Source organism: Euprymna scolopes, chromosome 34 (genome assembly GCF_053919585.1).
Source record: "Euprymna scolopes isolate OS-2025 chromosome 34, ASM5391958v1, whole genome shotgun sequence".
NCBI classification, from domain to species: domain Eukaryota; kingdom Metazoa; phylum Mollusca; class Cephalopoda; order Sepiida; family Sepiolidae; genus Euprymna; species Euprymna scolopes.
Genome location: NC_136515.1, coordinates 60194438 through 60208449, shown reverse-complemented (window position 1 = coordinate 60208449; position 14012 = coordinate 60194438).

The window sequence follows — 14012 nt, the reverse complement described above, 5'->3', positions numbered from 1 at the left end:
TATATATATATATATATATATATATATATATATATATATATATATATATATATATATATATATATATCTTTATTCGATTGGCAAAATTTTAGAATAATTGTAAAAAAGTGAACTATAGTGGAAATTCAGTCGACTAAAATAAGATGGAAAACGAGGTGAGGAAAAGGAAAAAAAATTGGGGGAAGTTACATGCAACAAATATACACTTCAGTAAAATAAATAAGTCGATTAAAAACAAGATCGTTAAAATACACCCGAAGCACATTTCGTTCAGACTTGCTTTTCAAGAGTATAAGTCTGAAAATTATTATTATTTATTTATTTATTTTTTTTTTTTTTAGAATATTTGGTTGCGGAATGGAATAAGAGCGGAGAGGAGGTTAAAAAAAACTGTGACTACCCAAATAATTCTAATTAAAGCCGGATATTTCTCTTCTTGCACAAAGTAGGGGGGCTGGAAATGATGGCAAGTGCTTCGAGGATAGACAGGTGGTACTTTGTACGTCATCGGTACAAAACAGAAAAACACTCCGGAGAGAATGCAAGACCGCGCCCCTTTTTATCGACCAAGTGTTGGCCGATGGACGATCTATCAATTGAGACTTTCTGGTGGTAGGTTGATGGTCTCGGATGAAGCGGGGAACATGTTGGGCGATTATGACCTGAAGACACTGGGTCGTCTTGCCTATATAGACGGCACAACACCGACATTGAAATTTATAAATAATATTACTTGTTTGAGAGATAAGCAAGCACAAAATAACGGAAAACATTAAAATATGCTTATAAATATTCCTTACGTTGACGAAACTCTCTTAAATTGTTAACACAGAATGCTCAGGTGCCCTTCCTTCAAATTGAAAACGGGGCTCTCCATTTTAAAGTCGCTGCCATTTTGATTTTTTAACACAGTTTCGTGAATTAAAAAAAAAATCTTTAAAAACTACGAAATATTCAAACCAATGCCCTTTTCTACAATAAAAGTAACTTTTATTGACTATGGTAACATTTATTCTTGCATATTTATATTATTATATATATATAACATTGTCTGTTTGTAAGGAAACATCATTTTGTTGGTCACTCTTGGCTATGAATGGAAACAAAGTTGATATAGAAAATATATATTTTCGCGAAAATTATCTTTACTTTCATCATATTTTGCTTAGGGTAAAAGTTTTGAATATGAAAACCTATCTCTTTACAACCCCCTCCTTTTCATAACCTACTTCATCAATCATAGTCCATTTTCTGTAGACTGTTTTTGAACCCAGTCAAGGGCGGGTACCTCTGCTAGTATATATATATATATATATATATATATATATATATATATATATATATAGAGAGAGAGAGAGAGAGAGAGAGAGAGAGAGAGAGACGAGGGGCGCGCAATAAGTAATGCACCTGACCCACTTCCAGTTGTCTGATCTAACTGAAATTTTGCATGTGGAATTAGTTATATCTCTACGGGTTATTTGAAAAATTACAGCTCTGAACTAATTGTGATTTCTGTTTTACATGTGTTTGAACTGAGTCAGGTGTGAAATGGAGTCTGTTGAATGTCGAGCAGTGATCCGGTTTGTGTATTTGAAATGAAGCATACCACAGGAGACTTTTGGTGAAATGAAAGAATGTTATGGTGATAATGCCCCATCATATGACCTTCTAAAACGCTGACATCGTGAATTCAAACATGGCCGAAAGTTTGTGGAAACAGCTCCCAGACCAGGTCGCCCCCTTCTGCCATTGGTGAGACATCTGTCCGTCAAGCTGAGGCTGCCATTTTGGAAGATCGGCGCGTTACGATTCGACAGATAGCCGAAGATATCGATTATAACAGGTCCTGCGGAAACTATCATTTATGACCATTTGTATATGCATAAGATGTCTACCATATGGATTTCCAGGCTTCTCACACCATTCCAGAAGCGAGAACGCGTCGAGTGCTCGAGGATTAATTTGGAGATGTGCCAAGAAGATAAGTTAAAGTTTTTTGAAAAGACTGATTACACAGGATGAAACCTGGGTCCATCACTATGATCCAGAAATTAAAGCTCAGTCAATGCAGTGGAAGCACTTGGACTTACCACCTCCAAAGAAAGCAAGGGTGCAGCCCTCCGTTGGCAAGTTCATGCTCACAGTCTTCTGGAACCAGGACGGAGTAGAGATAACAGATTTCCTGGCAAAGGTTACCACAATTACAGGAACCTATTATGTTCCACTTTTGAGGAATTAAGGGAATCAGTTAAAATCAAGAGGCGGTGCAAGATAAGCAAAGCTACCCTCCTCCTGCAGGACAATGCTTCGGTCCACAACTCGCATGTCGCTAGATCAGAAGCACGGCGTGTGGTTATGAAATCCTCCCCACTCTCCCTACTCTCCTGATCTTGGACCCTCTGACTTTCACCTCTTCCCAGCCATGAAGTTGTTTTTGAAAGGAAAGCGTTTCCCAGATGATGCAGCTTTGATTTCTGAAGTCATGTCGTGGTTGGAGGACAAACCTGAGGGGGGGTCTACAAAACGGTCTCCAGAGCTGCATCAAACGATGGGAGAAATGCATAATTCTGAGTGGTTTCTATGTAGAGAAAGCCTAACAACTGTGCCAAGTTTTGTTCCTCTACTCCTATTGGAAGTGGGCGAGGGCCATTACTTAGTGCACGCTTCTCGTATATATACAATTATATGTAAAATTTATGTTTTTGTCGGTCTTACATTAATATTGTTGTTTGTTTTGGTTTTAGCGATATGTCTTGAATTAATTCAATTATTTACTGAAGCGCATTTAAAACCCAAAACAAACAACATTTAGGTAAATCGCGATATATCCAGACAGTTGGCGAGATGGGTCAGAGGTAAGGGGCTTAGACTCATTACCGTGGGGTCCCGATTTCGAATCTCGCTATATTCAGCCACTCTGATGAGTCGTAGACGACGTAACATGTGTCAGTGAATAATTACATTTTAAAAATAATATATATATATATATATATACCGCTCCCCATGTGGGGGTACAAATTGTTTAACGGGAAAATTATTCCCAGCTCGCATTTACGTAAAAATGCGCTTTCGTAAATAATTGAATTCATTCAAAACATATCGCTTAAACCAAAACAAACATTTAAGTAAATCGCGATATAACCAGACAGTTGGCGAGGTGGGTCAGAGGTAAAGGACTTAGTCTTATTATTGTGGTGTCCCGATTTCAAATCTCGCTATATTCAACCGCTCTGATGAGTCGCAGACGACGAAACACGTGTCAGTGGACACTTATATATATATATATATATATATATATATATATATATAAAGTAATAGCGTTCGTGTGTGTGTTTGTCTGTGTGTACAACTCCCTATGACCAAAGAAATATAAACCGTCTATAGTGTTTGTACACCTCTCCTGGTCAAGAAATATTAATGCCTATTGTAGGATACTTCTGTCAAAGGAGACATTCATTTTTATGTGTAACTTCTAGATATAGCATTCTTCATATCACATATACATCGACTGAGTTATGGTTATTAGCATATCACATTAAATTAAATCATTTTAAATAATTAGCTCGATTATATTACTTATTCGACATAATAACCTCGTTAATACTGTACTATTTAAAAATATAATTTAAAATGTAATTATTTAGTTTATTTTCATTTCAATTTATATTTTATTTAACTTAGATTTACTTATTCGTAAATCTGAAACCTTTTTATTTTCAAACCAGAAAACCAAGGGGAATAACTGTGATAGTTTAATTCTTTGAGCACATTATTAAATAGTTTCTATAATAGATTAGTTTTTATTTCGAAATATTCTTCTAAGTTGAATTATTATTTTTATTTTTAATTCGGAGGTAATTTTTTTTTCGCTTATTCTTAATTTTTAAGTAACCCTTTGATACTCATGCTTTCTCCGGAACATGACGCCAACAGCCAGAGTAAACCGAGCGTTGCTGAGGAAATTAAGCCGAGCGTCGCCGATGAAAGCATAACAAGAAAGGAAAACCTGCTTTAAATTAAAAATTTTATTAACTGTCAAGAAAAATTTTATAATAATAGTTTTCGTTTTGTTTTGTTTTTGCTATATATATATATATATATTTGGTTTTCATGCAGAGAGTGATCTGTGCTGAAATTATAACGTTATTATTTTAAAAGCCATTCTTAACATGGGAAGGGAGCGCCTTTTGTACCTATTCTGTACTTTAACCTTACAATTGAAAAAAAACATATCATAAAACTTTAATTAAACGTGAACATACGATTTAAAAAATAGCGCGGATCACTCTCTGCATTAGCAACATATATTTTTTAGATAAATAATTTTAAAGATTTTTGGTCAATGTCAAATTTCTTTCCAACTCCTCAAGAAACATTAAAATGACCTTTATAGGTTTTCGGTGTTTTTTTTTTTTTTTTTTTTTTTTTTACAAGGTGGTCACCACTTATCAAGGCCCTGAAGCCACTCGGGGATACGGGTTATTGCGTGTACACTACGTTAATGTTTAGATTTGATAAAGTGTCTCCTTAAGGGGGTGGTTCATCAGGAATTTTTTATGTTCGATTTGAAGACATCCAAGTTGTAGTCAGGTGGGAAACAGGCAGACGGAACAAAGTTCCACGGGCGTGCACTTCTAAGAAAGAAGCATTGTTCATGTAATCTACGTTTTGGTTTTACCACAGATAAAGAGTGGGGAAATTTTTTGACAGTGCTTTCAGCTAGACGGGTGTTTTTCGTGACAGATCGGCGAGGAGAAACCAGGGATTGGAGCTCAGACGAGTACCTGCCATGGAAGTAACGATAAAACAAAGGCTCGCAACGTTTCTCCTGGAGTGCTGAAAACGAATATCACATTTAAATTTGGGGTATGATATGAAGAAATTACTTTTTCAAAAAGTGAGGGATCAATGTCCTATATGAATTTGGCGTAAAATGAGCACCCACTTTCTGGCCACCTAATAATTTCTTCATATCATAAAACAAATTTAACTGTGCTTTTCGTTTTTAGTACCCCCGAAAACCGGCGCTGTTTTTTTTAACTAAGAGATTCGTTCATTTTTTATACGTTAGGACGCTAATAATGTCGTCAGTAATCTTACATGAGCGTTTTATTTTTCCGAAGTGGGTTTTCAATTATAGAACTTTTATAGTCTTTAACAGGTGCTTCTGTAGTTGACTTATCCGTTTTTCCGTAAGAAAAGTGCTGGCATTAACCATTAAACCATTAAAGCAGAATCGTTTAATATTTCACATAAATTCTGTTTACATTAGGGAGCTCCACAGCCCCCTAATGTAAACAGATGTTTTGTGAAATATTTAACTGCTGAAGCATCGGTTAACAACTATGCAAGTTGTATAAAGAAAAAAACGTATGTTTTTGTGAACTTATTGACAGCATAATTAGCGTCCTAAATTATGAGATGAAAAAAAATGAACGAATCTTAGTAAAAAAAACAGCGCCGGTTTTCGGAGATGCTGAAAACGAATATCAGTTAAATTTGTTTTGATATGAAGAAATTACTAGGTAGCCAGAAGGTGGGTTCTCATTTTACGTTAAATTCATATAGGAAAGTGATCCGCCACTTTTTCAAAAAAATTTCTTCATATCATGAAAACTACTAATCTGCCCCAAATTTATATGTGATATTCGTTTTCAGCACCACCGAAAACCGTTAAAAATGTTTTTTTGATGAGTTGGAAAGAAACTTGACATTGACCGATTTTTTTGTTCAAGAAAAGTTTCAAAGATAAGTCAAATAAACATTTCTTTTTTTGTAAAGCTTTTTTTTCAAGAAAAATTTAAAAAAAATATCTTTGTTTGGGGTGTTATTTTTTTTTTTTTTTTTTTTTTCTCAAGGAAACATCTGAAAACTAGAAAAATTGAAACAAATCTGGGTTGAATAGATTTTTTTTTCTTTTTTTTCATATTAAAACAGATATTATTGTTGTTTGTTCAGACCGTTGTTTTATTAATGGTGTGTGTGCGTAAATCGTTTCTGCATTCGCACTGGAGGACTTTCTGTGTTGCTCGCTCAAACGCCCACAATGGCAATTGTAGGTCTACACTTGGCAAAAAAAGGTACCAGTCCGGATGATGTAAAGGTTCGGCATGTTGTACCTGACACCTCCAGGCATAGCCATCGCTTACCTTTCCTTGTCCACATGATGCACAAGTTTTCGTCCGTGCAAGTAATTTTTTTTTCTTGACAAAAGTCAAGGAATCCAGTTGGTGTTTCTATCTGCTCACTTAAGGCTGTAAAATTCATTTTTTTTTCTGACGTTAAATTACGAAATGGTGTGCTTTTGTTTACTAATTTGTTTTCTTTTCTTCTTCTTCCAAAGTGTTGTCTGCTGCTTTGAATTTTCAAATCGCGCCAACGCGTGTCGCGTTGAAAACAATCGTGATACATTGTTATTGGTTCAGCTTTATTTTTCGTCAGGCGGCTTAATTTTCTCGGCGACGTTCGGCTTACTCCGGCGGTTGACGTCATGTACCGGAGAAAGCCGGGTGTGCGCTGAGTTACTTCCTGATCTCTCTCTCTCTCTCTCTCTATCTATCTCTCTCTCTCTCTCTCTCTGCATGAGTACAAACCTTTTTTGATTTGTTATTGTTGAGTTATCCGGGGTTTTTTTTTACTGTATTTATTAGTTTTTCGCCGATATAATTCATCGTTCTGTTTATAATTGTTTATTTTTAATTAAAAACAAAGTACAGCCATTGAACTATAAGTGGTTTCTTCGCCATACTTATAGGTAGTGCACTGAACAGATAGCATACTACTTTAAGTTAAATTCAAATTTTGATATATCTTTTAATTTAAACGCGAAAAAAAAACAATTAGGACGCTGAAAACGTACACAGTAAAACAATACGTTGCAAAATGTTCTTATGGTTGTCAACGGGTTAGTGTAGATTTATTTGTAAGAAAATTGCGTTAAAATATCTTAAACGTGATACGGAAATGAACAATTTAAAAAAATGCAGAAAGTATAAGCAATTTTGTATTTGGATAATTTAAAAGCGAAAACAAAACAATTGGGACGCTGAAAACGTACACAGTAAAACAATACGTTGTCAACGGGTTAAAGTTGATGTATTTGCTAGAAAATTGTGACAGTATAGTTGTAATACAGAATAGTTGCAAAACATCCCCACCCTTCCCATGTTAAATAATAATTTCTAAATAATAGCGTTAATATTTTAGTATGCAGGTCAAATTCTGCAAACGTAGCGATTTATGCTTATTTGTTTATTCTGTTATTGGTTTATATTTATGTACGCATGCGCAACCGGAAGTCGTATGTTTGGTTACAATACCCGTTACAAGGTCATTTGAGTTTTATAATTATATAGATTTAATAAAAAATATATTTTTTTACCATATATGATAGCACATACATCGCTATGGTGCAATTATTACTTATTATTTTTTTTAGTTTACCGACCCCTCGGCATTCACCTTTGAATTGTCGACTTTTATATGTTTTGGGGGACGCTAAGAACGAATATTGCATTTATTTCTTGCGCAAACCAGTAGTTATTCATATTTGAAGACATTTAGTACCCAACGTAATCACTAGAGTTTGGCAATCAAGATGACCGCCCGTACATTTACTTAAAACCACCAAAAAGAGACAAACGAGCCAAAAAAATGACGACAAGTCTCCTTTCACTTTCTCATAATTGGAAAAACAATTATTTTATGATAAAAAAAGACATTTATTTTCGTTTTTTTACACAAACCGATTTTTTCTTCTCACCCCAAATCTGATAATCAAACCCTTCGCAAATTTACCGTTTGCATGGTATGAACTCCTGAACCCTGGGACTTTTTGAATAAATGTTAGTTTCAATAAAGTGGGGGATCATTTTTCTATGATAATTTACCCTAATGTGAGCACCCACACGTTGAACCCCTCCAAACAAAAAAACATTACATTGGGGCGGGGGAGGATGTCGGCAGCGGGAATGGGTTGTAGTAATTGTACTATCTAGAACTATTTCTTGTGAAAGAGTGTTTTGCAATGAGCATAAATAAAAGGTCAGACGTTTAAAACCATTGACGTAGACCTGACATCAGACTGCTTCAGTGACGGTATGTTCTACGTCTCCATCAGCCGAACAGCAAATCAAGAAAATCTTTACATTCTGGCTCCAAATCAAAGAAGCAGAAATGTAGTTTACAAGGATATGATGAAAGTGATATGATCTGATTGTGGTATGTTATCAGTATTCAATGTATCAGATAAGATTAAAGCATCGAGTTGAAGTTTACTTCCGTCTTACAACATCCACTTACTGGAAAGTTGCCCACAAATCGCGTACCTGAGTGTGCAGAAAGGGCCCGTGCGATACGCGGGTATCTTTGCTAGTATATATATATATATATATATATATATATATATATATATATATGTATATATATATATGAATTAAATATAAGGTATACGAATGAAATTAATTATTATATGTTTACTTACATATTAAAGTAAATCTAGAGAAAAATATAAACAATGTATTAGAGATATAATTTTATTATCGCCATAATTGGCATCAAGAAAACGAGCAATTTGGTTAGATTCAACTCCGAATATATTAGCAAATGTGTAAACAATTACAGATGATTAAAAATATTTTAATTATCAAGGTTTATAACGGTTCTGAATTTTAAAATATGGGGAGTTCTTTTTTCCAATCAGGGTATTGTATTATGCGCATATACCTGATCTAATATATGCTGTGTTCAGAATCTCTACTGGAAAATCCATCTTTATAAGTAGTAGGTGTACATTCATGCAGCTAACGTCGTTCTCCGAATTTCAGATATAGAAAAAAAAAACTTGATGCGTCGCATCGACTGGCACCACACGAATTAGTTGAGAATGACCGAGAAATATGGAATAAAGAAGAATCAATAAATAGACCTCTACTAGATATGTTCGAAGAAAGCCTAACACCTTGTGGATGTTTATTGCCACACAAGTTCTAGTGATTACCAGCGAAAGGGCAAATAGTCTGAGACAAGGATAGCTGTTGCGATGGTGCAAATTCATTGGAAAAGGTTAAAGTAAGATTTGGATAGAACTGAAATTCTTGGGATACTTCTTGTCAGTCAGCCTCCAGGGAACACCGGCGGTTGTTGACAATCACTGATGCTGATATTTATAAAAACTAGTTAATAATAATAATAATAATAATAATAATGATAGTAATAATAATTATTATTATTATTATTATATAATAAATATTATTATTGTTATTATTATTATTATCAATAATAATAATAATGATAATAATGTTTTAATTACCGAGATACTCCTCTGTGCGAAAGTACCGTAGGTTTGCAACGGCAGATGCCACATACAAAGTTATTATGTATAGACTATTACTCACTATCTTTTGTAACTTTAGAACGCTTTTTAGACACATTTAGTCGTTCTAATAAAATCCTATATTTCATCCTAGAAGCAATATCATCACAACCGCAAACAATCTTATAGGAAATAGTTCCTATTTCCCCCTCTAGATAACTACTCATCACCGGGAGTATTTCTGCACTTTCTACAGATATGGTGTTTCACCCTTACTAACTAGATCATATACCTAGACATACCACTATCTATCCATTTCACCGTTCAAAAATAATAAATTCGTCCATCTCACATTCCGCCAAATCACATTGACTGAGATCTGACAAGTCTTCCATTCTAGAATCTTCATCCTTTTAAAAAGACGAACATCACGTTTTGAGTGCATAGGAGATTCAATGAAACCAAGGAATCTGTGGTGATGAAAGGTTTGGGTGGTGTAATACAGTCAAAACACTTGAGTTGATTGGCCAAATTAAGAATTTCATGGATAAGGACCGTCGTGTGGTTTCTGGAAACAATAATTGCACAGGGTGATGTTACTGCGAGAAGTGTACACACAATTATTCGCGAGGAACTGTAGATGCGGAAGATTTGCGCAGTTTGTGCTTAGGTACTTAGAGAGGAACACATACTATTTGATTAAGATGGGCATCAAGACAGTTCCCCATCCTCCTGATATTCAAGATTTTGCGCCTTTGGTTATTTCCAAAGTAAAAGGTAAACCTTGGAGGCTGTCGTTATTAGACGATTGGGGTGGGTAAAAAAGCTGTGACGAGGGTTATTGACACGCTAGCACAAGAGTACGTTCACGAGTATTTCAGAATTTGTTAGAGCAGTATAACAAGTGCATTGTGTCTGGGGGAATAATTCGAAGGGGTCTATGATTTTATGCGTATGCTATCAATAGAAGTGTCTAAACGAAAACCATTTAGAAACTTATCGGATACATCACGTGCAAGTTAATTTTTACTTACTACTTTATTCCTTCATCTCGTGTCATTGTGAAAAATAAAGCATCCATAGTGCTCCTAGAAGCATTCCATTTTATTAATTATTTTTTATTTAAGTATATTCTGAGAGATACACCATTCTTAAGTTGGATACATTTTAACACTATTTAACAATGATTTAACTGTCAGCCTATTGATGGTGTTGTCTCATCATAATAATGCAATTTGCAATCCCTTCTGCTTCATTAAGGCGGAATAAAAAAATACGACGCATTCATTTTTGTACGTCCCTCGAATATATATATATATATACACACACACACACACACACACACACACACATATATATATATATATATATATATATATATATATATATATATATATATATATATATATATATATATATATACCGAGTGTGTTCCGAAATGTTTGCTCCCATTTCGTAGGCAATTAATTTGGACAATTCTCGTTAAAATGACCTCAAATTTTCACAGTTAGTGTAGAAACGTTTCAAGTTTTTTGTGTGTAACGTTTGGCATTTCTACGTTTTCAGGTAAAGAAATTCCGTTCACTTCAAAAGAAAAGGCATTCTGCGTGATAGAGTATGCTCGAAATCAGTCACCGAAGACAGTGCAGTGTGCCTTTTTTAGAGATTTTGCAAAGAAGTCACCAACTACAAAACAAATAAGGACTTGGGACCAAAAGTTTCAAGAAAATGTCTGCTTATGCATACCTAAATAGCCGAGACTGCCATCAACATCAGTAGAGACAATGGAGCAGGTTCGTGACGCCTTTCTGCGTAGTCCTCGGAAGAGTGTTAGAAGAGCAACCGTTTGGCGAATTTGGAGGAAACAATTGCGATTTAAACCTTCTAAATTGCAGTTCGGGCCTTGGGGGAAGGTGATAAGCGAAAACGTACCGAAATTTTTGTTGAAATGTTAGATATACTCGAATATTTAGAGAATCTGTCAGAGAACTAACAAATATTTGTACTTTTCGTTGTAAATTAATCAATTGATTCATCAAGTAGTTTTGGAGATATGGGCATATAGAATGGGGTTAACCATTTTGGAACACCTTGCATATATATATATATATATATATATATATATATATATATATATATATATATATATATATATATAGTACCTATTTACAATGCCTCCCCACGGGACAGAGTTAGACACCAGGGTCGTTTTTTAACGGGGAGAAAAGGTACAAAAATAAAAAATTGTCTCAGTCGTGAAGGACCTCTCATCCACCGAAAGAGAATATATATATATATATAGTATAATGCTCCTCACCTTGAGTTGAGCATATTGAGAAGTGATACACGAATTACCATTAGCATATAAGCGACACTTTTTGTGTAAACAAATCGAGCGGAGGTATTTCGGACGATGTCAAAGCATCGTTAAATTCACTACTCGTTCAGCAGTCGCCAAAAGCGTAATGGTTAGGAGATTTGACTGCTGTACAGACGGTCTAGTTTCAGTCCTGGCTTGAGGTAGTTGCCTGTCTAGCCGCACTGATGAGCAGTGAAATAACGAAACAGTACTGTACATGGATGACTCTCTCTCTCTCTCTCTCTCTATATATATATATATATATATATATATATATATATGTGTGTGTGTGTGTGTGTGTGTGTGTGTATAACTTCCGTTCGTACAGCTATAATTGAAACCGAAACCAAAATTTATGAGGAGTTCTTGGTAAAATTATTTATTATAAGAAATTGACCGTTATAACAATCAAACAACAATCACTGGGAAGGAAACAGATGTACGCGTAACACCCGAAGTAACACACACGCTATCGTATTAATATATAGATACATTTGACGATTTCAAGTATATTCTGCTCACATTGGTTCTTTTGTGTAATTAGTGAACGCAGAGATTCGTAATGACTTCCATTTTCTCCCCTGAATTTTTTCATTGATTTACGATGTGAGGTCTTAAGATTAATATCGACCAGGATTACATCTGTCTTTGCTTAATTAAGACAATCAATATTAGTACTTCGTATACGGAGTCATATCTGACCTCAGAGGTTTTGACATGTCAATCATCATTAATGACTTAATACACATGACACACAATATTTACACATAATTATAAGATTACAATACTACAAGTTATAAAGTGTGCGATTATGTATAAGTTGCTTCATTACGGTAGGCTAATATTCATCTTGGGCTGGCAGACATGTTTAAACTCTTGATTTCTCAGTGGACAGTAAATTTTATAGGGAATTTACAAAATTTCTTTTGTTTGTACATTGTGTTTCAGTTAGCTTGTTTCTATGAGAACAATGATGACACGGCAGTGTGCTATGGTAATCACAAGCGTGCATTTATCAGAGACTGAGAGCCAATAAAAGGATAAGATAGATGTGTTCAGTGTTAATAATAAAACTTTTAAAAAAGTCTGAGATATTCACCGTATAAGTGTATACACAAAATTGCACTAATAAACAATTAATCTTATTATCGCTATATAGTATAAAAAACGTTGCAGTTTCCCTTTTGGACCAAAATACCGTAGGTTTACAAGAATAGATGGTACATAAGAGGTCATTATGTCTACACGATTAGCCAATATGTTTTTTTTAATATAGAACAACATTTCATACACATTGATCCATAATATTTAAACCCTACATATACTCCTAGGATCATCATCATCATCATCATGCTCATCATCATCATCATCATCATCATCATCATCATCATCATCATCATCATCATCATCATCATCAATAGAGAAAGTAGTTTCCAATTTTCCTCCTAACCACCAAATCCTCCTATCATTCCTACTCCTAAACTACGTATTTTTTTTACTAACAGGGTGCTCATATTGAGACCCCACCTTTCGTAACTGATTCTTAAACTCATAGACATTGTATTCGCCTTCCATTCTTCTAAACACAAAATACTAACGTCTCCTCAGACATTTCCCTTTCTTTCAGATTGGCTAATTTAACGAACACTTCGCCACATTAAAACTGATTGGCCTCGCTTAACGCTACATAAAAACAAGTACATTTTAGCCAACTAAAAAACATTAAAAATATCAACAACCCCAAAAATATAATCCACATTTCCTTTATTTTATGATTTTTGAGGGGGAGGGGGTGTTAATTATATGTGTACCATATGAGTTTCCTTTTTGTCGCCTTGCGCTAATTACGGATAACATTGTGTGTTTTCTCCATCTCTCCCAGTTTTTCTTATCATCGAATTTTAACAGTTTTATTTGTTCTTTTTTTTTCTATTAATTTGTTATTTTTCCTTTTTATTCTTTCTTTACTGTCGAAATAAAACGAAAAACTTTATTGCGTTTTGTTTCTTATTTGGGTTTACTTACACTTGCCTACTTTTCATCTTATTTTTATTTTTTTTTGTTACGGTGATAAGTGAAATAATTGACAGGAACAATAGGGGAAAGGGAGGTCATTATTTATAAACCCACCATACGGTGTTTCCTTATTTCCGCCTTGCGCTAACCACGAATAACATTCCGTTGTTTATTCTATATTTTCTCAGTTTTATTTGTTTTCTTCCTGACTTTTATTTTTATTTCTTTGTCTTTTATATTATCCAAATTTAAAGAAAAAAGCTTTCATTTTTTTTTTATTTTCTTTTGATTGTCATTTGGATTTATTTACATTTGTTTATTTTT